A 26475-nucleotide genomic window follows, 5' to 3' on the forward strand; every position below is an offset into this window, starting at 1 on the left:
TTCTGTGTTCTCTAGTGTTTTTAGTAGGAATGGGTGCTGTATTTTGTCAAAATGCTTTTTCAGCATCTATTGAAATAATAATATGATTTCTGATAGGTTTGTAATTGATCTTTCTAGGTCTCCACTAATGCTCATGCCTTCCCTCCTGTCTATCCCTTATTTTCTCCTCCATTAGATTCTTTTTTGAGCTACTTGAGAACAAAGACAACTTCACTTTTATAGATTAAAAAAAACTGAGACCCAGAAAGGTTAAGTGACCTGTCCAAAGTCATGAAGCTAGAAAGTAGCAAAGTTGAACTTCAAATTCAGAACTTCTGATTCTAAAACATTCCATTGCACCACAATCTCTCTATTCCTCAGTTTTGTCATATGTCAAATGAGATTACAATGCTTTAATCACTATAATTCCTTCCAATGAAGTGATAATACCCAAGAACTGTTAATTTTTCTATGAATTTGCTAATGCTTGCCTTCTTTATTTTATGGTCTAGGTTACTTTATTTATATTTGCAGTATTTATTACAGACCTTGTAGTAAGTACTTAATAAAATTCTTCTTTACATGATTCAGAGAGCTTAAGTGACTTGTTCAAAGTCATATTGTATGTAAATGGCAAGAGTCATGAATCAAATTGAAACTTCGCTGCTTTGAGAGCATGTACTTTGAAATTATATACTAATCTATTCTGATAATTTTCAAATATCAATCTAAGTTCTTTCTTTTACTTTATTAATTTGACTGTGAAAGGTTAAAAGGATAAAGAAGAAGACTTGGACCAGAAGCAGAATTGGACCTAATAATGGGGGTGAAAGGGATTTTTGGACACAGATACTATACAGAAATCATCTCTGCTTCCTGAAGTTCAAAATCCTGCTCATTGCAAATGCCCTGACCTCAGGTTCAGGGAGGGTGACCTGGACCCAACTTGTAGAGGACTCTGTGAACTCAAAAGAATAGTTGACATTACACTAAGTAGAATGGGATGCAGGACAGACACAGGAATGTGACTGATGCTTGTTCCCTATGACTCAAGGCCTTTGTTGGGAGAAACAGGATGAAAGCTCCCTCTGGTCTGTGTTCTGGCAAATGTACTCTTCTGTGGAGAGTTGAAGGGTCTGGGAGTAGAGGAGTGAAACTGTTCATGCACTTGTCTAGGAACATCGCAGACTTAGAGGAACAACCTGTACAGCAAGCAGGCCAATTAATCTTGATTGTAATTTTAGAGCAGGTTACCTTATGCTGCTGAAGTCAAATTAAATCGCGCCAAGGTTATTCAGAGATAGCTCTGTCCTCCAAGTGGCTCAAGGACTCCAGGAGAATTGAATACTGTGGACCACAGTCCTCCTGAGAAGTCAACAGAAGTTAGATTTCAACTGGGGTAAGAGTAGGGGGGGAGTGATAAAGGGTTGTGTGTATACAATCAGGTCTTTTCTGGGTTCTGGGCAATTTTTTTTTTATGTTTAACTCGTTAAATGAAATGGTAAAAATAGTTCTTCAGAGTGAGATTGGGTAATTTGAAGTGGTTTTTTTGGCTTCTTAGAGACCCGATTCTCATGTAGGGCATGTTTTGTTATAATTATGTAATAATGATGAAGATGAAGGGGTGTTGATGATAATGATAATAATAATAATAATAATAGATATTTAGTGCTTTAAGATTTGCTAAGTTCTTTACAAATATCTCATCTTATTCTCACAACAACCCTCAGAATTAGGTACTATTATTAGTGCCATTTACTGAAAAGGAAACTGAGGCAGATAATTACTAAGTTACTTGCCCAGTCACACACTTGGTAAAAGTCTAAGGTCAGTTCTTCCTGACTCTAAATCTAGAGTTCAGTTGTATGATTCATATATTTAATTGTATGATTTCTATGACTGAGAAAGTAAAAATGTCTTTAATTCTGCCTAAAAGTTTAAAAGAGACGAGTTCTTTTTATTCATATTATTTTCTATTCCTATGATTCTCTGAAACAAAAAACAAAGGAAAATGGGATTTTGGGATGTAAAGGAAAGAGAAAGGGTCACTCCAATAGTATATTAACTATTTGAAAAAATAAGTAAAGGAGTTCTTATCAAATACCTTTTATGGCACAAATATCATTTTGATACCTAAACCAAGGAGAACAAAATCAGAGAAAGGAAATTATAGGCCAGTTTTCCTAATGAATATCAGTGCAAAAATTTCAAGTAAAATACTAGCAAGGAGATAACAGAAATATATCACAAAGATCACTATGACTAGGAAGGATTTATACAAAGAATTCAGGTCTGGTTCAACATTTGGAACAATAAGTGAACATATCAATAACAAAAAAATTCCTAACATTTCAATAGATGCAGAAAAAGCTTTTAACAAAATACAACAACAATTCCTTTTAAAAACTATATGTAAAGTATGGATATCAATAGAATCTTTCTCAAAATAAATGTATCTCTGAAATCCAAGAGCAATGTAATGGGAAAAAGACTTAAAAAAGACTAAAAACTGTCTCACTAAGATCAAAGAAGTAAAGATGCCATTACCACCACTATTATTTAGTCTTGAACTAGAAATGCTAGTTATAGCAATAAAAAAGAAATTAAAGAATAAAAATAGTTAATGAGGAAACACAACTATCACTCTTGGTAGATGATATAACAGTAAAATACTGAGAGATTGTTAAAGATCAATGAAAAACTGGCTGAAATAATTAACAGCTTTAGCAAAATTGCAGGATAAAAAATCCACAACAATCATCAGTATATATATATATATATATATATATATATATATATATATATACATAAATATGTATATATAAGCTAGAAAGAGAAATTCAATTTAAAATAACTTCAGACAATATAAAATACTTGGGATGATGATTCTGGGAAGATGGTGTAATGGGACAGAAAATATCAGAATCTCAAACTTTCCCACAAAAAAAACAAAGCATCACCTCAAAGTGAACATAGAATAGCAGAAATAATTAAAAGTTGAGGCAAAATTGATTTCTTAAGACAACTTAGAGGCTCTTGGGAAATACTCAATCTCTAAAGTTCAGAGGTTTGGCAGAATTGAAACACCCCCAACAAGCAATCAAGCCCTGAAGGCTGCTAGGTCTTGTGGCAGCCTCAGCTTTAGGCACTTTACTTAGGAATCAAACAGTTGAGGAAGAGGTGTATGAAGGACCCTCCACTGTTGTGGGATGCCAGACTCTATTGTACTGATTAGATGGGGTCCTAGTTGTGGGTGTAAATGAGAAAGGAGTGAGCTCATGCCTGATGAGAGAGGTAGCAGAGGGTCAGGGACCTGCTGGATGTGGGCATTTGCAGAAGAGGGAAGTCCTGCAATAATCAATGTTGGAAGGTTGTGGGAAATCTGGGACATTAATGCATTGTTGGTGGAGCTGTGAACCCATCCAACCTTTCTGTAGAGAAATTGGGAATTAGGCCCAAAGGGCAACAAATAATGTACATAGCCTTTGATCCAGCAATACCACTACTGGGTATATACCCTGAAGAGATTATGAAAAAGGGTAAAAACATCACTTGTACAAAAATATTGATAGCAACCCTGTTTGTGGTGGCAAAGAATTGGAAATTAAGTGAATGTCCTTCAGTTGGGGAATGGCTTAACAAACTGTGGTATATGTATGTCATGGAATACTATTATCCTATTAGAAACCAGAAGGGATGGGAATTCAGGGATTTTGCAAGGCAAATGGGGGTTAAGTGGTTTGCCCAAGGCCACACAGCTAGATAATTATTAAGTGTCTGAGGTCAGATCTGAATTCAGGTCATCCTGACTCCAGAGCAGTACTCTATTCACTGTGCCATCTAGCCATCCCTCCCTTGCTATTCTTGACCTTTTCTTACTCCAGTTGAATTTTGTTTCCATTCTTTCTAACTTAGTAAAATTATTATTTGGTAGGAAGAATTGTTCAAGTTGAAGGAGATAGGAGTGGAGAACTATTAGTGCTAGAACCTTATTTTCATTGGAATTGGGTTAAAGAGTGAATAACACAATCTAGAAGGGCTTAAAAGTCTTTTAAATTTATAAAGAAAATAGGAATGTGAAAGGTCAGTATAAAGGAGTAACTTTCAGAAGGGTATGTGGATAAAGAAGGAGGGTAAGGAAGATTTAAGGGAAGGATTCTTAAAAACTGCAGATCAGGGAGATAGTGGTTAGACATAAGTCAAAGGGATGAGGAGAGATAGAAAAAGAGAGTGAGAAGGATAATAAAGAGGAAAGAGAGAATGACTGAAATATACAACTAGTAAATGCAACTTTGAATGTGAATGGAATGAATTCACCCATAAAACAGAATTATGCCTAAAAAAACTATATAATGTACATACTCTTTGATCATTACTAAATTTGTATTCCAAAGGAATCTAAAAAAGGGGGGAAAGGCCTATTTGTAAAAAAAAAAATTATAGTAATTCTTTTACTTGTGGCAAAGAATTAGAAACTGAGGGACTTACCCTTTGTTTTCTTGCTTTCTTCTTTCCATCACTTGTTTCATCCCTCACTTCCTCCTCCTCTTCCTTCCTCTGTTTCTCTGTTTCTCTGTCTCTCTCTCTCTCTCTCTCTCTCTCTCTCTGTCTCTCTCTCTCTCTCTCAGTCCCTATCCCCCCCCACTCCTTCTATGGCTCTTTCTATCTATGAAACTATCTGTCAGCCATCCATCCATCCATCCATCTATCCATCCATTTATCCATGATTCTTTTTTGAATTTCCAGTGTTTAGACTAGCATCTTAAACATATTAAATGCTTAATAAATGACTGTTGAACTTGACTCTGCCTAGAATACTTTAATCTATATACTTATGCCGACTTCCCTTATTTAGTCCAAATTCATTCTTAAACATATGTAATTTTAGAGCTAGAAGAGATCTTAGAGGTCATCTAGGTCAACCTCTCATTCTCCAGAAGGAGAAAGGGAGGTCCAAGAAGGTTATGATTCTTCCAGGGTCATATGGATAAAAGATGTCTGAGATATGATTTAAACTCATATCTTCACTCTAGAGTCGGTGTTTTTTTACATTGCACTTTACTTGCTGTTCACTCCACCTTCTTCTACCTTCTATCTTTGTATTTTCACAAGCTATTTCTCCCATGCCTTCAAGGTTCTCCCTCTTTACCTCAGCCTCTTCAAATTTTTAACTTTTAACTTCTTCAATACTCTGTTCAGAGGCTATCTTTTGCACAATGCTTTTCCTGATCCCCCCCAGTTGTTAGCACACACACAATTCCTATTCCTTAGTATATATATATATATATATATGTATATATATATATATATATGCTGGATTTACCTACATTTAATGCATATTAGTTTCCCACAAGAGATTTTAAGCTTCTTAAAGGCAGGAATTATTTTATTTTTGACTCTATAATCAAAGAACTTAACACATTTCCTAACAATTAATAGTCAATAAACAAGTATATGTTGAATGAAATAGAACATGGACACAGGTATTATATAGTCTTTCCATCCTACCACACTGATTTTCCCATTTCTTTCTGGAAACCTACTTTAGGATGTTAGACTACATAAGGAGACAGCCACTTGTAGGTAAATATATTTAAAATAAAGGTTATCCTTATTTTGATTTCTTAGCATATAATATCCTCAGGCACTTGATAAATCATCATATAATGGGAATAGAAGGGTCCCTGGGGAGGTCATCTTGTTCATTTCCCTGTGTCAAGACTAGACTGAACCTAAGCCATCTAAGAAGGTCAGCTGTGAGCACCATTCATTTTAAAAAACAAATACTAAAATAGAGAAGGGGATTGTCACCCTTAGTTCTGTCTTGTTATATGGCTTCAAATAGGTCCCTTCATATCATTTTATTTATATCAGAAAGTTCTTCTTGTAGTCTAAACAAAGTCCTTCCCTCCTTTATAACTTATCACCTCTTACCCTATCTAGCCCTGCAGAAATGAAGGACATTTTCCTGCTCCTCCCATAAAACATCCACTCTTCAACATCAAGGCTGTAAAATTCAGTTTTCCTTACAACTTCCTCTACTCCATGCTACATAATAGCCTCTTCATATTCTGTTGCCTGAATTTCCAGAGACACCTTAACCTGGGTCCAGGTAGGAGGCCAAGTTTAAATTTTCTCCCCCCCTTTCCATTCTATGCTCCATCGCTCCCATCCCCAAAGCCTCCATGGGCTATGATTAAGGTTTAATCAGTTGTTTTCTTACAAAGCGGGTGGTGGGGGAGGAGAGGAAAAGCCCCCTACATTTTCCTTAATGTTATGAATTAGCAGGAGATATTCGGAAATAGAGTTGCCTACCCGTTGTTTGAAAATTGTTTACAGCAAATAATGAACAAAGCAAATCAGATTGCCATAGGCCTAGCTGTTGAGAAAGTGTAGCTCGTATTATTAATTAAAATACAAGTCAGCTTTCCCAGCACTTGTAGCCTGTGGGTATCAAATGTACTCCACTTGATTGAATCAGGTAGTGGCAGCCCCCGCATTTTTTATTTTGTGCTGGGAGGGATAACAACAACAACAAAAAAAGTAAAGCTGTTTTCTGCTACCTCATTTGAAAAAAAAAATATTCTTTTAGAATGAAGGCATAGGAGCTTCAGCGGACAGGCAGAAATAACATAAAAATCTACATTATGCCCTTACACTGTGATTTTAAACAAGGGGTCGGTCCACAACCTCAGAAACTCTAGTGCCATTGTATTATAGTCAGACCTTTGTCTATGGCCAAGGAAACAGTTTCCATGGAGATGCAAGGCATTTGACAATGGTCACTGTTTTGGGGAAGTAAATTAATCCAAGCAGGAGATCAGTTATAAGAATTTTCCCCCCTCTGGCAGGGGGAGGGGGACAAAGGGTTAGTAAATTGCGCAGAAGCAAAAAAAAAATTCTGCCTTTTGGTTATTCTTTTTTTTTTTTTAAACATGTGGAAGTAACTGAAATTATAAGAAGGTTTAAACTTTGTTTCTGGAGTCAGTGCTTATGGGGATTCTCTAGTGATGGATAACTAGAACAGGGAATGAGATTTTTTTTTTAAGTGAACTGAGAAATTTGTCTCACTTCTGAGTAAATTTAGGGAAAGGAAAAATACAATATAGTTTCTTTTTCTTACAAATAACCTGGACTATTCAACTTTGGAGCCGATCCTTTTAAGTTAATGTCACAATCATCCATAACTGATGAGCCAGACAATAAATGTCATAAGACTGGTTGAGAAGAAATACTCAAATACCAGCTTTCCCTAGGTCATGTTTGTTCAATCTAGGTGAGTCAATACTACAAAAATTTTTTAATTATCTGCTATAAATAACCTCTATCAGATATCATATTATTTGAAATTATCAGATGATATAAACTGTCAGAAAACAAGCAAGATTCTCTAGTAACCATATTTCTTTGGTGTCTTAACTCTTAGAGGCAATATTTAGAGTAAAGAAGTAAATAATCAAGAATTTGTTAGCTAAATCAAAGGTAGTAATGTCATTAAGAATAAAGACTTGAATTCAAATCCTACGTTTGGTATTTGGTAACTGACCAAGCGCAAGCCTCTGAGTGACTGCAAATAATTACCCAGGTCTTATTTCCTTAATATTGAGAGAGAGAGAGAGAGAGAGAGAGAGAGAGAGAGAGAGAGAGAGAGAGAGAGAGACCATTTTTCCATACTAGAATTCCTTACACTGAAGAATTTTGTAGTTCATTTTCTTTTGTATATCATTCATTTTTTATATTTATTGAGTATCTGCATGCACAGCACTGTGATAGACACTGAAAAAGATTCAAAGATATATTAAAATATAATTACTGCCCTCAAGGAACTTACCACCTAGGAGAAAAGGGATATGATATATATACAAATGAATAGAAAGTCAGGTAGAATATCATGAGTTACCCTGCAACTGTTATGAAAGTTCAGAGGAGACAAATATCACTTTTAATTAGGAAGTCAACTAAGGTATTAGGAATGCAGCACTTTAACAAGTCTTATAAAAAATGTGTAGGATTTATTTTTTAAATTATTTTTATATTCATTTATTATCTGTCCCTTGCATTAACCTCTGTTGTACAATACCCCCATCCCTGCCCACAAAACTAAAAACCATCTATGAACAGGAATATGAAAGTAAAACAAATTCATTATTTGATCATACCCATAACTTTATATTTTTTATATATTTTAATTTCATTTCCACTCTGAAAGGAATTAAACTGTATTTCATCTATAATCTTCTGAATATGTGATTTATCAATGCATATAAATCATAGTTTTAAAGTCTTTAGATATAATATTGTTATTCTTTACAAATTGTCTTCCTAGCTTTCCAACTGTGAGGAATGTAGGGTGTTGGTTTTCACAGGGTGTGGAGGGTCCCTTTGGAATCCATTACAAAGGAGGACTAACCAATCACAAAACTGGGAGAGTTTTCCTAATCCCATTCCAAAAATGACAAATCCAAGATTACAAGAAACTATTCCTTAACTGGTCAAAAGTGACCTAGAGATCTTGATAATTCCAGTGAGTTTGCACAATTAGGTAATTGAATATTACCCCACACACCCCCTGTGAGGATTGTGGTTCATCAGCATACAATGCATTGGATGATATGGGGGGGGGATCATATTAGGGACATGTAATGAAATGGGTGGACCTCTTAGATTGTAACTCAAACTCTGAGAGCCTATGAAAATCCAGGTGGAAGGGGAATGAGTTTCCTGAAGACTATAAATTACCTGATGTTTGAATGCTACCTCATGCTTCTCACCAGGTGAGGTATCTGTATCCTGCAGGATTTGTGAATAAAATCTACAATTTTCTCTCACTCTAGCAGATTTTTCTTTCATTCATTTATAACACCTACCTTGCTCTGCCTCAGAATACTGAGGTCTTCCCAGTTTTCTCTGTAACCATTTCTTTTATCATTTTTTTATGGGACGATAATATTCGATTATATTCATATACATAATTTGTTTAGCCATTGCCCAATAGGAAGACAACCTCTTAACTTCCAGTTTGAGTAACAACAAAAGAGATGCTATAAATATTATTCTACCTTATTCTACCTTTTCCTCTTTATTTGATCTCTTCTAGGTAGGAACATGATACCTGAGTATAGTTCTAAGTTGCTTTCCCAAATTGCTGGACTAAACTATAGCAGAATGGATAGGATTTTTTTTCCTTTTTTCAGCAGGGCAATGGGTTTAAGAGACTTGCCCAAGGTCACACAGCTAAATAAGTATTAAATGTTTCAGGTCCTCCTGATCCCAGGGTCTGTGTGTTATCCATTGCGCCACTTAGCTACCCCTATGACTAAGGTTTAAATAGAGAAATAGAATACTTGAGAAGGTGATAAGGGAGGCAATGACTGGCAGGCCCAAAGATGTCTCATATAATACAGATTGGATTGGATTGAATTGAAAAAAAAAATAACACTTATTATGACCCTATTCTCTGTAAGTCTCTGTGCCTGGGCCCTTTGTGGGAGGAGGGGGAGTAAGAAGAAAAAATTCATCTGTAGAAGGAAGTGCACTGGAGGAGTTTATCAAGTACCACAAGATATCAAACTTTTTCACTCTTTCTGGGTTAAAAAAATGTTGAGATCAACAGAATTTCAGTAACCATAAGGCAAGAAACACGATTTCCAAAGCATTATTGGCCTTATTTTGGTTTTGTTTTTCACTTCATTTTTCTTTTGAGAATGTAAATCTTCAGTTCTGTGAAGCACCTGATTGTGACCTTATGTGTTAACAGCTTTTCCCTTGCAAACTAAAAATATGGCTTAATCTTCTTGCCCTTTGAGGATCCAAAAGGAGCCCTTTAGTGAATAACTGCCTTTACACAGTAGCATCAGTATCCTATAGGGTGAAGGATAGAAGGGCAAAGCAATAGGATGTTCATTTGCTCTCAAACACTTGTTGGTCTCAAGTCCTACAGTCTAGATTTGTTCCTGGTTCCTGAGCTATGTGGAAACTATTTCTACTGGTGAGGATGCTGTAAAAATTATATAATCTAACTTGTTCTATCTTTTTTCTTTTTTTAGTTAATTTAACATCTAGTGCAGTTATTCCATTTCTTCTAGGTATTATTTATATGTATATATATGTGTATATATATGTATATATATATAAATATGAAAATTACATTTAATTACATATTTTTTAAGAAGCATAAAGTGCCAAAGTAAGGGTGATATTCTCAATTCTTTAGTGTTTTGGGCTTTTTTTTTAAATAACAGGCTGTTTGATTTCAATATTTCATATTATAAGGCTTTCATTAAACTAGTATAACATATGTGTGTTCAACTAGGCTGTCTAAATATATAGATTTACCTCAATGGTGGTAAGAGCTTGCCCACCTTTGTAGATAAGGGGCACCACCACCATGTTTTCTATAAAGAGGAATAAACAAGATTAAGATTGCTTCATCTTGTCTCTTCCACAGTTTCCAAGAGAGTTAGGCTTATAAGTAACTAGCACCCTTCATATATCTTTAGTCTGAGAATTTGGTGTCTAGGGATTAAGAAAGAAAAATCACTTCTCTTGAAGTGGAAGGTATCTTTTTTGTTGTTGTTTTTTAGGTTTTTGCAAGGCAAATGGGGTTAAGTGGCTTGCCCAAGGCCACACTGCTAGGTAATTATTAAGTGTCTGAGGTCCGATTTGAACTCAGGTACCCCCTGACTCCAGGGCCAGTGCTCTATCCACTGTGCCACCTAGTGGTTCCTAGGAAAGTATCTCTTAGTTTATATTTGCCAGCTAGGCCTCTTCCTATCAAGGATAGTTAAACAAAAAAATCTTCACAAACAGCAATTGTGAGTAAACTCATATAATCTAATCAAAACAGCAAGGATAAATTAGAACACTATATATTAAAAAAGTTTACAAGAGTGAATGAGCTCTTTAGCTGTGAGTGAGATAAAACTTTAGCTGGTACTATAAGAGAGAAAAATTGACCTTATCCTAAGGATGTCTATTCTCAGTAATCTCTAGAAGTCAAAGACTTTCTAGACCCATCTTCATGGATCCAGTGTGACATTTCAGAACTAACTCACTCTCTGCTTCTTTCTCTCTCTCTCTCCCCTCCCCTTCTTTTTGCTCTCATCCTTCTCCTGCCATTTCCCTCCATGTTTATCTCTAATAATTCATAAGTATCTGCAAAATCATAAATAACCTCCTTAAGCAGATAGGTATCCAGTATCATCTTCAGCATTCTCTCAACCAATCAATAGTCACATTTCCTTCTGCATATGAAGCATAAAACACAAAGCTGTATTTCTCCAAACCATCGCAGGATTGTGCAGAAACAGTATTACGTTAGGAAATAGTTATGCTTTGAAAATCTACTTAAAGAAGAAGCATAGCAAGATGCATATTATAATAAAATTGAAACTCAAAGAGAGTGAGTGAGAGCTAAAATTGTTGGAACCAGCTAACCTGGGTTTGAATCTCTTCTATACTTCCTAATTGTATTGGGAAAGCCACTGAAACTTTTGGATGCTAAATGTGTTTATCCATAAAATGAGGCTAATAACAACAGCCAATTCATAGGAATGTTATGATAATGAAATGAAAAGATATTTCTAAAGCATTTTGCTTTAGATTTTTAGATTTGCTTTAAAGTGCTATATGAATTAAATTATTAAAACACTATATAAATAGAAGTACTATATAAATGCCAATAATGATATTATATAATTCAAATATTTAATATATAATCTGAAGCTCAATTTTGATAGTATTTTTAGAAAAAAATTTCTCTTGTTCCTCAAAATAAATTTTACTTCCTCCTTCCAAACTTAAAGTAAGACTAACTAATATAACACAATCCCTATGAATTTAAGATTTCAGGGGTTGACAAAGGTTCCCATAGCTGAGCACTCTCATTGGTTTTACATCTCAAAGTATTAGATAAAGGTTGAAAGAAGCTGTTTCTTCCCTGCCCTTGTTTGAAATCCACATTCAAGTACACATTGGGTCAAACCCTAACCAGATGTAGGTACACAGAGAAGTTATTGGATTTCCTGATGATGAATAGAAAGCAGACAATGCACCTGTCTGGTCTCAGAAAGGATATGCATAAAAATGAAGGTACTATACCTTGCATATGTAAATTGTTGAATAACAAGAATTCCAGTGTATATGTAAGGATATATTTTCCCCAAATTCATATAAAATATATATGCATGAATGTATATATATATATATATGCATAAAAAACATGATACAGTTTTTCAACAATTAGGAATGACATTAATAGGGAATTCTCCTGTTAAAATGATTTGGTTTCCTGGCACATTTCTCCTCTGAAGAAATAGAACAACTGTAATATGTGTGTCAGTTAATTAATGATTAGATGAGCAAGTACACTAATTATTAAATTACTTTTCTTTTATTATCTTTTCTGCCTAGGATCTGAGAAGCAAAAATCAAGGTGCTAAGATTGCAGGAGGTATAATCAAAGTACTAATATCATATTTACTTATTGTGTCTGAGGTATTCATAAGGGAAAGAATGACTGATTTAAGGTGTTTACCTGAGAATCAGGTCTCTCCATTAGCCCTATTCTCCCTGACTTTGAGGTGGGCTGCCTATTCAGTAAATATGTGAAATGATTACCATTCTCATTACTCACATTTATTAAATGTCTGCTATGTGTTAATCTGATAGCAAATCTGGGAAGGCAGAACATAAGGGCTGTGATAATAAGAAAAAAATAAAACTGTATGATTTTCTAAAATAGCCAGAGAAACTTTTGGAGTAGGTGACCCTTGATCTGGGCCTTTCATGAAAAGTAGAACTTAGACAAAAACAAGATGCTAGCTGAGTGTTTGGGAGGAAACAAAGAGTGATCCAGTTTGGTTGGTAAAGACAATTCAGTTGGAGAAATACTGAGAGATAAGTTAGAGAGACCTTAAAAAATCAAGCTAAGGAGTTTTGAGCTCTTCAATTAATCAACATGCAATTATCAAGTATTTGCAATATCTTGGGCATTGTGCTAAGCACAGGGTTGAAGATTTTTCTCAGTGGAATTGATGTATACAAAGTGTTGTTTCAAGAATATTAATGAGAGAGACACAATAGTTGATTGCATTATCTTCTAGGTGGTGGGAATGGGGGAGGAATTGCAATCTACATCATTGCACAGACTTCTTTTTGCTTTGTAAATCTTAAAGAACCATACAAATTTGTGATTATTATTATTAACATATACAATGAAAGAAATGTGTTTCTCTGCTATTGCAGCAAAATTTATAATAGCTTTTTTGCCCCCTCATTTAATTTCCAAGGTCTATCCTTTTGAACTGTTTCCCATGCCTGAAATGCATTCCTTTCTTACTTAGATCCTGACAGAATCTTCCTCTTCTTTTGAGACAAGACTCAAGAACCACTACCTCATTTCTGCAACTAGTAGTTCCCTTCTTCCTCAGCTAACTTGTATTTAACTATCTTGATTTTATTTTTTATATTTATTCTCTACATATACATGTGTGTAATTATTTTTCTCTATTACAGTGTTATCTGCTTAAGATTATGAGATTGATTTCTTCTTGTGTTTATAAAGTCATCTTATATCTTACTCCCCAACAACCCAGAGACACTGACCTCCTGGCTGTGCTACGAACACCCATCTCATGGCTCTAGTCATTTTTCCTGCTATTTGTCAAGTGTGGAACATTCTTCTCCTTCTCCACTCTGACAACTGAACTCCCTAGTTTCCTAAAATTCTACCATCAACTCAGAGACTTCCTTAACTCTACCTATTTCCAGTGTATTCCTGTTTTGAATTATTGCTTATTTATCTTAGGTATAACTTGTTTTGCGTATATTGGTTTGCATGTTATCTCCTCAGACTGTAAGTTCCTTTAGGAACATTTTTGTATCCCTAGCATTTATGTTGTCTGGGTTATACTAAATGTTAAATAAATCTTTATTAATTGATTGATATATCAAGAATAGCACAGTACTTATGTAATACTTAATAAAGTGTTTAATAAATGAATATTGAATGAATATTTTTAAATATTAGGCAGAGATTCTCACACCTTTTTCAATAGGTACTATTTTTAATTGTTCTAAAAGAAAAATTATCAGGGGTTATAATGGGAAAGTTGTGGATAGTGGAGGATGTGAAAGGGGATTCTGAAACCCCAGGTTGAACTGGATTAAACTTTAAGAGCAATTCTCAGTGTTGATTAACTTGTTGAAAACTCCTATTTTTGGTAACATATAGGTTAATTTGCCTGTGTAATTTAGGCTTTGCTAAGTAGACTTCCAACTTTGGTTAGGCAGTCTGCTGAACTATAACTTTAACTATTCCTTTCAAATGCTTTTCTTGTCTTGCCTGCAGAACACAGGGCCCTTTATCTGTAGGAATCATCCAAGATGGTCTTTCAGGTTGGTGGTTGCTAAGCAGCACCACATTTGAGAGCAGTTAGACACTGGAGAATCCCCTACATGAAAGGAAAAATAACCACGCATTTTCCTTTGGTTTGTGGCAAATAGGGGAGCAGGGAGGAGAGAAGAGAAGAGCTGTTTCTCTCTCCACCTTATCTCCCCTAAGATAATATTAACAAGACCCACCATGGGCAATGGCTCCCTTTGAAAACAATAAATCTGTATATTCAACTGCCCACAGGAAGGCTCTGCATCCCTAGAAACCTGAAAATCACAATTTCAATGCTCCACAATATTTCTTGTGTTCAAATATTTCTTGTGAAGCTATCCTATGCCCAGTTGCAATGTATGAGTTCTCTCCTCCACAAGCTCTTATTAAACTCACCTTATTTGCTATGCAAAATGGACAAGTTTTTCTGAAAAAAAGAATTATGTGGATTTCCAAAAAAGTTACTAGAAAAGCTAATCTAATTAGAAACATGTCACTGTGTAAATAGAATCTACAGAAAGCTTCTGCTCCTTACATAAGAAAAGCTTTAGCAACTCTGGATTATTTCACATTTGCTACCAAATGTAAAGGTTGAAAAGCAAAAGCATTTGTACCAAGAATACTAAACAACTTCTGCAGCAACTCCATTCTTACTCAAAATATAACTCATGTTTACAACACAAGAGTTTCCCAGATGGTCATGCAAATGAATACTTTACATGTCATATTATTGTTGTTTAGTATTTATTGGGACCCCACAATGTGCAAGGTGCTGAGAAAAGTAGCAGAATGTCATCTGCTAAGCGATATGAAATATACTGCATAGGCAACCACATCATCAATGGTTCCCAGAGGGTTAATAACACCAGTGATATTCGAAAGGTCTTCCAGACTCAATAGTATTAAAATGAATGTTTGGGACTCATGTCCCTTGTTCAATTTCATCAAGGTTTCTTTTTTTTACCTCTTAGCAATAGCTCCTGATATCAAACTACAATAGTATCATGCCTACTATTTTTATTTCCCTCAATCCTCACTCATATATGAAAATCCCAAGAAAAGAGATTTTATAGCATGCAACATTATAAATGACTAAGCCGTTTTCTATTGAAAGAGACCTTCTAGTTGAAGTTTCAAAAACAAGAGGGATTGCCCAGACATTCCCCTGCCAAAGATGCCATAACTCACCCTATGATAGGGTCTCTTAGTGTAGTAAAACCAAAGAATGGGACTTCAACAAAATTGGGATTCTTTTTTAGTTCTACTAGTCCCTAGCTTTGTGTGTGTGTGTGTGTGTGTGTGTGTGTATGTATTTGTATGTATGTATTTTCAAATATTTCTTAAGTTGACATGCATTCTATTTTAATTTTTTTGACTAAAGCAACTAGAATCAGACATATAGCAAGACAGATGCCATTAGAAGGAAGAACAAATCATCATTGATTTGAAGCATTTAAATTTGATTATATGATCATTTGATTATATTTGATTATATAATAAGAGAAGAATTATGCACTCTGTCATCCATTGCATACAAAATATTCCTAGTTATATTTACTAGAATTATTATTCTTGGTGTTTGAGGCTATCTCAGACATAATGAAGTGTAAGAAAAGAATATGTAAACAAAGTAGATTTATTCTGGCTTGACTACAAAGTAGATGAAGGTGAATTTTAGAAAGCTAAGCAAGATCAGAAATAAATGTGGTAAGGTGCACAATCTCCTCAAAATCTTATTCTTGATTTCTCATGGTAGTGAGCAGTGATCCTAGGTTGTCAAAGTATATGCTATCAGAGTGTAAAATGTTGACTGGTTTTATCATATTAGAATTGCTTCTATTATGATCCTGGCAATAGGCCAAGTATGTATCCCTAGGACTAGGACAATTATAAGAATATAAAGACTCATCATCAGTAGATTTACATTTGATAATGAATTCTTTAGTCATGGCAAATCATGAAATACCGAAAAAATGCAAAGTGACCCTCATGGAACTCAGCAAAGTTATACAAGGATACCAGAAATAATAATTTTTATATTACCTATTTTAAGGTGCTTATTGGTACTCTACATGCAAGTCCTATAGGCAGTAAATAAACATAATGCTGGAAGAATTGAATAAAATAAGTTTTGACATTCTTCATATAAGTGAAACTATAAAAAGAAGTAAATTACAGGTAAATGGAAGCATGAATTATAAGCATGCCTTGGAGAGGAAAGGAGTTGATAGAGTTGGGTTTATCATATGTCTAGAGACTGTAGGAAACATTTTTGATGGGACATTTCATCTTCTCATATTTCAAGGCTCAATGTAATTAACTTTTAAAAATACCATCAGGAAAATAGTTGTAGCTTATGTTCCAACAGGACAAAAGGTGGTGCAGTGGATAGAGTGCCAGACCTGAAGTCAGAAAAAACTTGGTTCAACTCTGGCTTCAGATATTCAATTCCTGTGTAACCCTAGGCAAGTCACTTAACCCTGTTTGCATCAGTTTGCTCCTCTGTAAAATTAACTGGAGAAGGAATGGCAAACACTCCAATATCTTTGCCAAGAAAATCCCAAATGGAGTCACAGAGTTTCAGACACAACTGAAATGACTGAACAACTGTTTTTCCAACACTGATTACTTAGCAAGGATGGGTAAGATTCTTCCTTAAATAATTCAATAGAACCAACCTTCCAAGATAAATTAACACACCCTTTGGTATTTGGTAACTTCAGTGGAAAGATAAGAATAGATGAGGATAGTTAAAGATATTTTTTAAAGCATGAATCAAGAACAAGGGGTCAAAGGGACCAATGATTTGTAGTTTAGAAGCCTCCACTTCTATATCATCATATTCTGAGAAAGAGCAGTTAAACAGTAGGAATAATGAACACAGAATAATATTATAAAAAATAAAATTGGTATTTTTTTATGCATAGGAAAAGACATAATGATGTATGAGTCATCCCTCAATCAATTGTCTATGTACAGTAAGAATCATGACAGAGCAAAGAACAAAATTAATATAAAGTTAGAAGAATAATTAGAAAAGGATATGGTATGCAACTGAAAAATTTTTAATCTCCTATTTAAAGTTGTTGATAATGAAAATAGGAAGTAAAAAATGAAAAGACATCAACACTACTAGCAATTCAATACAGAAGTTTTGTTGTTGTTCTTCATTTATTATATATTTGGATTGAACACAAAATGAAGGATATAGAATTTTAGTGACCAAGTCACAAGAAGAAATAAATATGGAAAAGTTCAAAATCTTCACTGATTCCTAGATATTCCATTGTGGAGGTAACCCTCAGTTTTCAAAGACCATACCAGTGGCAAAGTATACCAAGATGGAGAACCATGCCGATTTCTACCACTTTGCTTCTGAAATTTGCAAATTCTTTTGAAAATCTAATTGACAAAGATGATTAACTATTTATTAAAAGCATATTCAGAAATCAAAGAAAAGGAAAGGATAAAACTAATTTTAAGAAAGCTAATGAAAGTAATACTGATGTCACTTTTGGATAAAAATAGGACAATAAAAAGAAGAAAAAAGTCAAAGATCTTTAAGGATTTTTTCTTTCTAACAATGTTTTCAACCTCAAGGATAACAGAAGCACCATATGGGGACTCTAACACCACAGTCTCAGATGTATTTTGGAGGTACAAATAGCACTTAAGTGACAAAGAACTGGACCAAATTTACATTAAGAAAATCTATATTAGAGGCAATACAATTGAAAGAGCATTGAAAAATCACTCCCTAGTTACCTGGGGAAGGAAAGATCTCAGAGACATGAGGAAAATAGGATTTATTGACAATGGGGCTATTAGTGAGCATCAATAGTTCTTGGCCTTTGTGGGCAGCTAAGCGTATCTAGTGGAAAGAGTTTTGGGCCTGAAATCCAAAAGAGCCAAGTTCAAATTTAGCCTTAGACATTTCCTAGCTATGAGAATTTAAGCAAATCATTTAATCTCTGTCTGCTTAAGTTTTCTCTAAAATGGAGATAATAAGATCAAATGAGAAGATTTGTGAAGCATTAAGTATAGTTCTTGTCTTATAATAGGAGTTTAATAAATACTTATTTTTCCCTCTCTTTCTCTGAGCCTAAATTCTTATTTGCACAAAATCTTTATGAGCCTCACCCCTAATTATAATTGCTAGTATTTAGATATGGGTCAGACATCGTGGTGCTTTAGAACTATCATGTCATTTGAGTCTTACAACAAATCTGGGAGGTAAAACTATTATCATTTTCATTTTTACAGATGAGGAAACTTAAGCAGACATAAATTAAATGACTTCCCAGTGTCTGAGGTTGGATTTGAAGTTGTTCTTTCTAATTCTATGTCTAGCACTATCCACTTTGCTACCTAGCTGTTTCATATGTATACCAAAGATATCTTCTTTGAAGGTGTTTTAGGCAAAAGTCTATAATTAATGGACCATGTTTAATAGATTACCTATTAGAGTTTAAAATTTCCCTAAGACTTTTAGAATGCCCTTTATATAACATCATCGAATTGACAATGATGTAATATAATATTTCAGAGTTTATTTTTTCTTGATTATTTAAAAATATACTTGATTCAATAGATCAAACTTCTACCATTAAGAATCTATTCTAGCAATGTGTTCCTGCAATGTGTCTCATACACTAAAATCATTTAAGATTCCTTGAAATATATATTAACAGGAATACATTCTTCTTCAATAATCCTCTCATCATAAGCATCAGAGGAGACATAAAACAACAAGATATCCTCACCCAAAAGTAATGAATAAGATACATTACAGAGTGCAGATTGTAGAAGGTGCCCTACAGGGATGGTGAGGTCCTTCAGATATTCCTGTTTAAATGTATCATTATATTAGTTGTGTTAAGACTCAAAATATTTTCAAAAATATTGTTGGAAGATATCTGCAATCAAGTCTGACCATACACACAGAAAAAATTGATTAAAAAATCTATTTCTTCTTTTAAATTTTGTTTTTCTTTATGCTTTTTCCCCTTTCATGGTTTTCCCCTTTCTTCTGATTCTTTTTTTTTTATAACATGACTAATATGGAAATATGTTTAACACAGTTATACATGTATAAACTATATCAGATTACTTGCTGTCATGGTTGGGGGGAGGGAGGGAGGGAGGGAGGGAGGAAGAAAAATATGTAGAACCTAATCTTACAAAAATGAATGTGGAAAATTAATTTTACATTTAATTGGAAAAAAAGAAAATTTGGAAAAAATCCATTTCTCATATTAGTACATGTAGTTGTATGGATAACCTATGATGTTTATGCATGAACATACCTTTATCTATATATGGATAATTCACATTTGCAGCAAATTGGGCTCAGAATTAAAGTGGATGAGTATAGACTGGATTGCTTTCAGGTCATTGTCATTGTCCCTTTCCTTCAATGCCCTCCACCAAATTTTGCCTACACACAGCGGTCCATATTTTCATCACAATTGTGACCATTTGCAAAGCTACAATGCATATATATGTATACACAACCCAATACATGCATATACACATGTGTACATATAGCTGTCGTGTCATATGACACCACATGTGTGTGCATGTGTCGTATGTGTTTGCACATATTTCTATATGAGAGAAAATCATTTCTCACAACTCCCCTGTGAGGTAGATGCTAAGACATACGAGTGTTAGCCATGAAACACGTGTCTTTGAAACACAATTTATAAAACACAGTCTCTGAAAAAAAAAAACTCAAAATGAATAATCACCTGGAGTTCAGTGCAGAGGTACACTGTCTTTGGGCAATATTTAACTGATCAATGGTTTTGAAGAAAGATAATAGTAAGTCATCAGGAAAAAGTGTCATGAAAAAGGAATTGTGTGGAGGGCTTGGTGAGGGAGAGACCTGATGGGATGAATGGCTCAAGTGCTCTGTTGGAATCCTAGCAATGTCAACAGAAAATAAGGATGGGCTTCACGGGGTGGACACTGAGTGTAATTTATGTCTGGAACTAGAAGAGCAAAGGATGAAAAAATGTGAATGGGATGTAATCTGCATCACTGCAGGGAACTCCCAAATTAATGGTACATCCATTTGAATATTTGAGTTGAATGAAGCACAAAAAACTAATTGAAATTTTAATTATTAAGAAGCAACATGACTTATTTGTTGTTTTTTTTTTTACTTTTGAGTCAGGAAGATCAGAGTTCAAATGCAGCTCCAGACATTCCCTTGCTATGTGACTGTGCAAATTACTAAAACTTTATCTCATTCAAAAAAATGGAGTTAATGATAGAATAATTTTAGTGATTATAGAAAGATTAAATAGCAGGGTTTTAAAAACTTTAAGAACCTTAAAATAGTATCTCATTTGATGCTTATTACAACCCTTATAGATAAATACTATTATTATACCTATTTTACAGATAAGGAAACTGAAGCAGTCAGAAATTAAATGACTTACTTATGGTCATATAGCTGATAATTTTCTGAGGCTGGATTCTAACAGATGTTTCTGACTCCAAGTCTAGTGCTTTATCTACTGTACCACTTATTTGCCTAATAATTTGTATTTATATATATGTGTGACAAATACATGTGTGTTTATATGTATATGCAGCTAGTTGGTACAGTGGATAGAACACCAGCCTAAAGTCAGGAGGACCTGAGTTCAAATTTGACCTCAGATACTTGGGCAAATTCTTTAATTAACCCTGATTGCCTTATGTGGCAATCTAGGACTATCTCCAGTCCTCCAAGTTCATATCTGGTCACTGCATTCAGCTGAGTCTGAAAGAGAAAGTGAGATTTTTGACAGCACAGCCTTCCCTTTACTCAAATCCAATTCATTTGTTTGTCATGGCATCACCTCCCCTGATGTGTTGGTCTTCTTCAAGATTGAAGGACAGACATCATCGTTATCATGCACATGCGTATTTATGTATTGTATAAATATATTTGTATATTATGCTTATATACACATATACACACACAAATATGTAATAAGTCAAATGCCCATTTTGAAAGATAGCATGATGTACTCAGTAAGGAGCACATGGTTACAAGTCCCAGATCTGTAACATTTTGGCTATGTGGCCCCAGACAAGTCATTTAAATCACTCTGTCCCCCATTCAGTTCTCTAAGATTCTAAGTGCCAGCATAAGTGCCAACCTACATTAGGGGAGAGTTTTTCTTAATCAAAAGTTTCCTATAACAAAAAAATCTCAGATCTGGTAAAAAAATTTAAAAAGTGTTAATTTCATATGAAAAGAGATAATAGAGGTGTTCTGCAGCTTTAAAATATTATACCAAAATAAACTGTCAGTAATAAATCAACCTAGAGTCCATTGCAATGCCACTCTAAATACTGAATCACACCTTAGCAAAACTAAGAAAATTGAAGTAGACCATCTTAATTATGAAATATAAGATATGTCATCTCAAACATGATGTTATATGGAAAGACCTATAACACACTATAAATACAAATTATTATTAGTGTTAATATATGAATTAAATCAAACAAATAGATAATGTAACCCATGAAAGAAAAACTATTTTCAAAATTGGTCTTGAATGCAAATATGGTATAATAGTTTGGTCTATTCTTCTTAATAATTTTAGTCACAGTCCAAAAATGAAAATTGAAAATCTGATCACTCTAAAATATATAGAAATTTATTACTAATTACTTGAGTTAAGGCATATTGAGCTTAGTATAATAAAACTTTTTTATTCTTTTAAGCTATGCCATGCTTTCAATGCACTTCAGTGGCTATCTTAGACAGCCATCATATGATTATGATTTTTTTAAATCTGAATTTTATTTTGATTATTACTGTTAAATAACATATATTCTCCTGATTATTATATCCTCTAATCTACTCATTAGAGACAACAAGGGTGCAAGATATCTACTATTTTGGTGACATACTGACAAGGGTGACAGTAATAGAAATCTGCAGCAAAGACTTGCATTAAATTTTCTTCTGAGGCATATATTTACTCTGTAACCTAGATTTATCTGGGATGTGTCTCTAAATAAACAGAGAAGATATGTACTATGAACCTCAGATTCCGTCTATAAGCCTGTATCAGGACCAAGAAATGAAGGAGATTAAACAACGGAAGAGTTAAATAGGATAACTACAGATTGGAGAAGCAAAAACGCTCATCAGCTGTGGAGAACATGAAGGTAAGTTGGCCAGATGGCCTTCAGTATTTGAGTCTCTGACTCTGTGATAATCAGTTAGTTGGTTTCTCAGAAAGACACATTGACTCAGTCATTCTTCCCTATTCATTTAGTACATTAATTATGCATTAAATGCTTTCCTAGTGGCCTGCATGATATAAGGCACCTCCCTCTGGATCTAATTTGCTACTGAGGATAGCGTGGTTTGGTTATAATCTTTTATTCTCCAGGATCCCTCCTGAGTCCCATGCCAATGGAACATGCCTCTGTTGGCCCAGCTGAGCTTGACCACTGGTGCTCTCTAATGAATTGAGTGAGGCATCATTAATTTCAAAGCTTATCAAGGAGTCTAATTTTTTTTTTAAAAATGTACTTTTCTCTGGTCAGACCAACTCTGCAATTTTGTGTTCAATTCTGAATGTTACATTTTAGGAAAAATGTAGATAATCTCTGAGCATTGCCAGAAGACTGCAAGTATAAGGTCTTCAATTCATGCCATATGAGGATAGGCTAATTAATGTTTTATCCTTCATTTTTGAAGAGGACCCCAACATCAGAAATGTGATGACATGACAAGCACATGGACTGAATTTGAGTGAGGGGGTGCTGTGCTAAGATACCCCCTTCACTTTCTCCTCCAGAGCCATCTGGGTCCAGTGGTCAGATATGAATCAGGACAACTGAAGATGGTCTTGAATGCTGGGCAATCAGGGTTAAATGACTTGCCCAAGGTCACACAGATAGTAAGTGGCAAGTGTCTGAGGCTGGATTCAAACTTCCATCCTCTTGACTCCAAGGTCAGTGCTCTAACCCCTGTGCCACTTGTTGCCCTTGAAGATAGGCTAAAGGAATTGAGAATATTTGACCCAGAGAAGATTTAGGAAAATACAGAAGTTACCTTCAAGTATTTCTGAAGTCTGAAATATGAAAATATGATTATGTGTTATGCTTGATCCCATGAGACATAATTAGAAGCAATGAGAAAAGAAGCAAATTTAGATTTGGCATAAGGACAAACTTTCTAAGAACTATTTGAATGTGAAATGGACTGCTCTTAAAGATGGTGGAATTCTCTTCACTTGAGGTCTTTAAGCAAAGACTATATGACTTCTTGTCAGACATGTTCTAAACCAAACCCTTTTTCAGATACATGTTCAAATAAAACTTCATGGGATTCCTTCTTCTAACTCTGAAAATTCTGTGATTCTTTTTGCCAGGAAATTGACCCACAGGAGCAAGGAAGAGGCTGTTGGACATACTAAGGTGGTGGTAGTTCATATTTAGTCTTTTTTTCAGAAAATCGGGATCTAAACACCATCCATTGGAGCTATGGGTGAAAAGTGTGGAGAATATTACCAGTAGCATTAATCAGTTAGCTAGTAAGGGTCCAGGAGACAAGGATTAGCAAGGCTGGGATAGGTTCTGAGGAACTCTCAAATGTCCCAGAGCTACTTTGCACAACGTTTACCACCTCCCACCATCTACTTTGCAAAACTATCTCTCTCCTTATAATGAACATCAACTGATTCTGTCAAATCCCAATTCAAAGATCAAATTGGCTCATCATGAAGCAATTGAATTTAAGGGACAGGACACCAGAAACTTCACTAATATTTGTATGCATATGGGTATGGGCACTCACATGTTTGATCTGCCTTTACTGATTCACTGTTCACAATTTCCTTGGTTTATTTGAGGATATCACTTTATAACTTGGTTGAACAATTCTGATTGTTTTTTTCTTATTGTATTTATCATGTTTGTAAGTGAGGAAAAAACCAAATATAGTCTCCTTAAGAAAATTTTGTTTCAGTAGAAACCAACTCTATAAACTCATGAGAAGTTAAAGATCCTTTTTTGAAGTATAATCTTGGAGAATCAAAGATGTATCTTGCATCTGTATTCTTCTCTAGCATGTATATCATCAATCAAGCCTTATCTATCTATTATTCCTTTGACATTTCTTTTATATCCATAACTACCTCCTTATTTCTACTGCCATACCACTAGAACATCTCATCTGTCAGGTTTGTATTTCTATGGCCTACTCCATGACCCTATTGTTTCCTTACTATCCTTACTATCACCCTAATATATCATATCTTTAGCTTCCAGAGTCAGACTTCTCTTCCTTAAAAACAAAACAAATCAAACAAACAAAAAAACCCCACAACCTTTTACAACATTTTGCTTCTTCTCACTATCTACAGTGGTCCCCTACTTCCAAGAGAATCAAGTCTAAATTTTTCTGTTTGACTTTCAAGGCCCTCTCACCTTGCCTATCTAACCATACTTCTCAATACTCTCTAACCTTTAATTTTTCTGTTTGACTTAACCTGGTTTCCTCACCATCCTTAAAGATGCTCTGCTTATTCCTGCTTTCATGTTATATCTCTTATTCCTGTTACCTAGAACCAGTTTGCCTTTCTATCCATGCACATATTGTTTACAATTACCCATTCCAACTTCTTGACCTCATAATGGGATCTTAGTTAAATAATGTTGTTTTGTCAATTTTTTTCTGAAATTCTTCAACACTTAATATTTGTGCTGCAAAATTCAACCTGATGCGATACAAAGATGCATGTAATTACATTGTCCTGTGAGAATGCATTGTCCTGTGAGAAAGAATGAATATGAGGAATTCAGGAAAATATGTTAAGATTTGGACGAACTGGGGTAGATATAGCACTGGCCCTGGAGTCAGGAGGTTCTGAGTTCAAATCCTATCTCAGACACTTAATAATTACCTAGCTGTGTGGCCTTGGGCAAATCACTTAAAACCATAGCCTTGCAAAAAAAAAAAAAAAAAACAACAACCACCACAATAAAAAAAAAGATTTGGATGAACTAATGCTGAGTGGAAAAAACAGGACCAGAAATAATATGTGCACAATATAACTGTAATAATGGAATGCAATGTCCATTTCACTGAAGTGAAATAAGTACCATGTAATTGTAAAGACTAATATTGTGTTTAAGCAGAAAAGAGGAGAAGCGGCGAGGTGGCACAGTGGATAGAGCACCAGCCGTGGGGTCAGGAGTACCTGAATTCAAATTTGGCTTCAGACACTTAACCTAGCTGTGTGGCCTTGGGCAAGCCATTTAACCCAATTTGCCTCGCAAAAACCTAAAAAAAAAAGGAAGAAAAAGAGGAAATATACCTATCTTCTTCCCTCCTCTTTCTGTTTTGAGGTGGAGAATTTAATGTGTATAACACTGAATATACTTTATAATTACTGTGTTGGTTGATTTACTTCATTGTTTTCTTTGTTTGAAGGAGAGGGACATGAGTTATATGAAATGTGTCATATTCACAAAGTATTTTGATATAAAAACAAAAATCATAATAAATTTTTTTAATTTATAAAAAGAGTAATCCTCAACCATAGAGTGAAAAAACTTATAATCAAATTCTGACTTTTAAGTAGCTATATGACTGTGACAAAGTATATAATCTTTTAAACTTTCAGTTACTTCATCTGTGAAATGGGGATAAAATACATATGTTTAATAAGATTATTATCTAATTAGATTTTTATGCTAATATTATATAATATTCCTTATATGATATATGTGGTTCAGTATTTTTCTTCCTTTTCATATATTTCTTTATCCCTCATAAGGTCTAATCCTAGTTCTGAACACATGGTAAAGCCTCAACAAGTACCTGTTGTTTAAATTAAATTAAAAAAAATTAAAATGATTTGCCCTATTCAAAGTACTGTGTTAGGCCATTAGGGAGAAAAAATAATTCTGTGAGAAAAGATGTCTATCTTTTGGAGCTACAGTTGTGGAGTTTACTATCTATTAGGCACATTCAGACTGTAATACCAGATGATTAGAATATAAAATAATCCATGGCAAATGAATTATAAAACCATAGTAAAAGTTGTTTCTTGAGCTACACTTGAGAATATTAATGATGGCTATTC

The 26475-nt window shown here is 34.4% G+C and overlaps 1 long non-coding RNA gene across 9 annotated transcripts in view; it reads left to right on the plus strand.

Annotated features, from left to right (window-relative positions):
• Positions 1–26475, plus strand: part of LOC141507872 (uncharacterized) — a 250353-nt gene that overhangs the window by 62926 nt on the left and 160952 nt on the right. For 7 of the 9 annotated variants that reach the window (XR_012474294.1, XR_012474293.1, XR_012474295.1 and 4 more), the window contains one exon: positions 22367–22543. The exons of 1 other annotated variant lie outside the window; for it this stretch is intronic. This is a non-coding gene — a long non-coding RNA (uncharacterized LOC141507872). Of the gene's footprint in view, positions 1–5457; positions 6092–22366; positions 22544–26475 lie in introns of those variants that run through there. One more of the 9 variants, XR_012474296.1, reaches the window with a different exon arrangement.

This window comes from Macrotis lagotis, chromosome 1, assembly GCF_037893015.1.
Source record: "Macrotis lagotis isolate mMagLag1 chromosome 1, bilby.v1.9.chrom.fasta, whole genome shotgun sequence".
Taxonomy (NCBI): domain Eukaryota; kingdom Metazoa; phylum Chordata; class Mammalia; order Peramelemorphia; family Peramelidae; genus Macrotis; species Macrotis lagotis.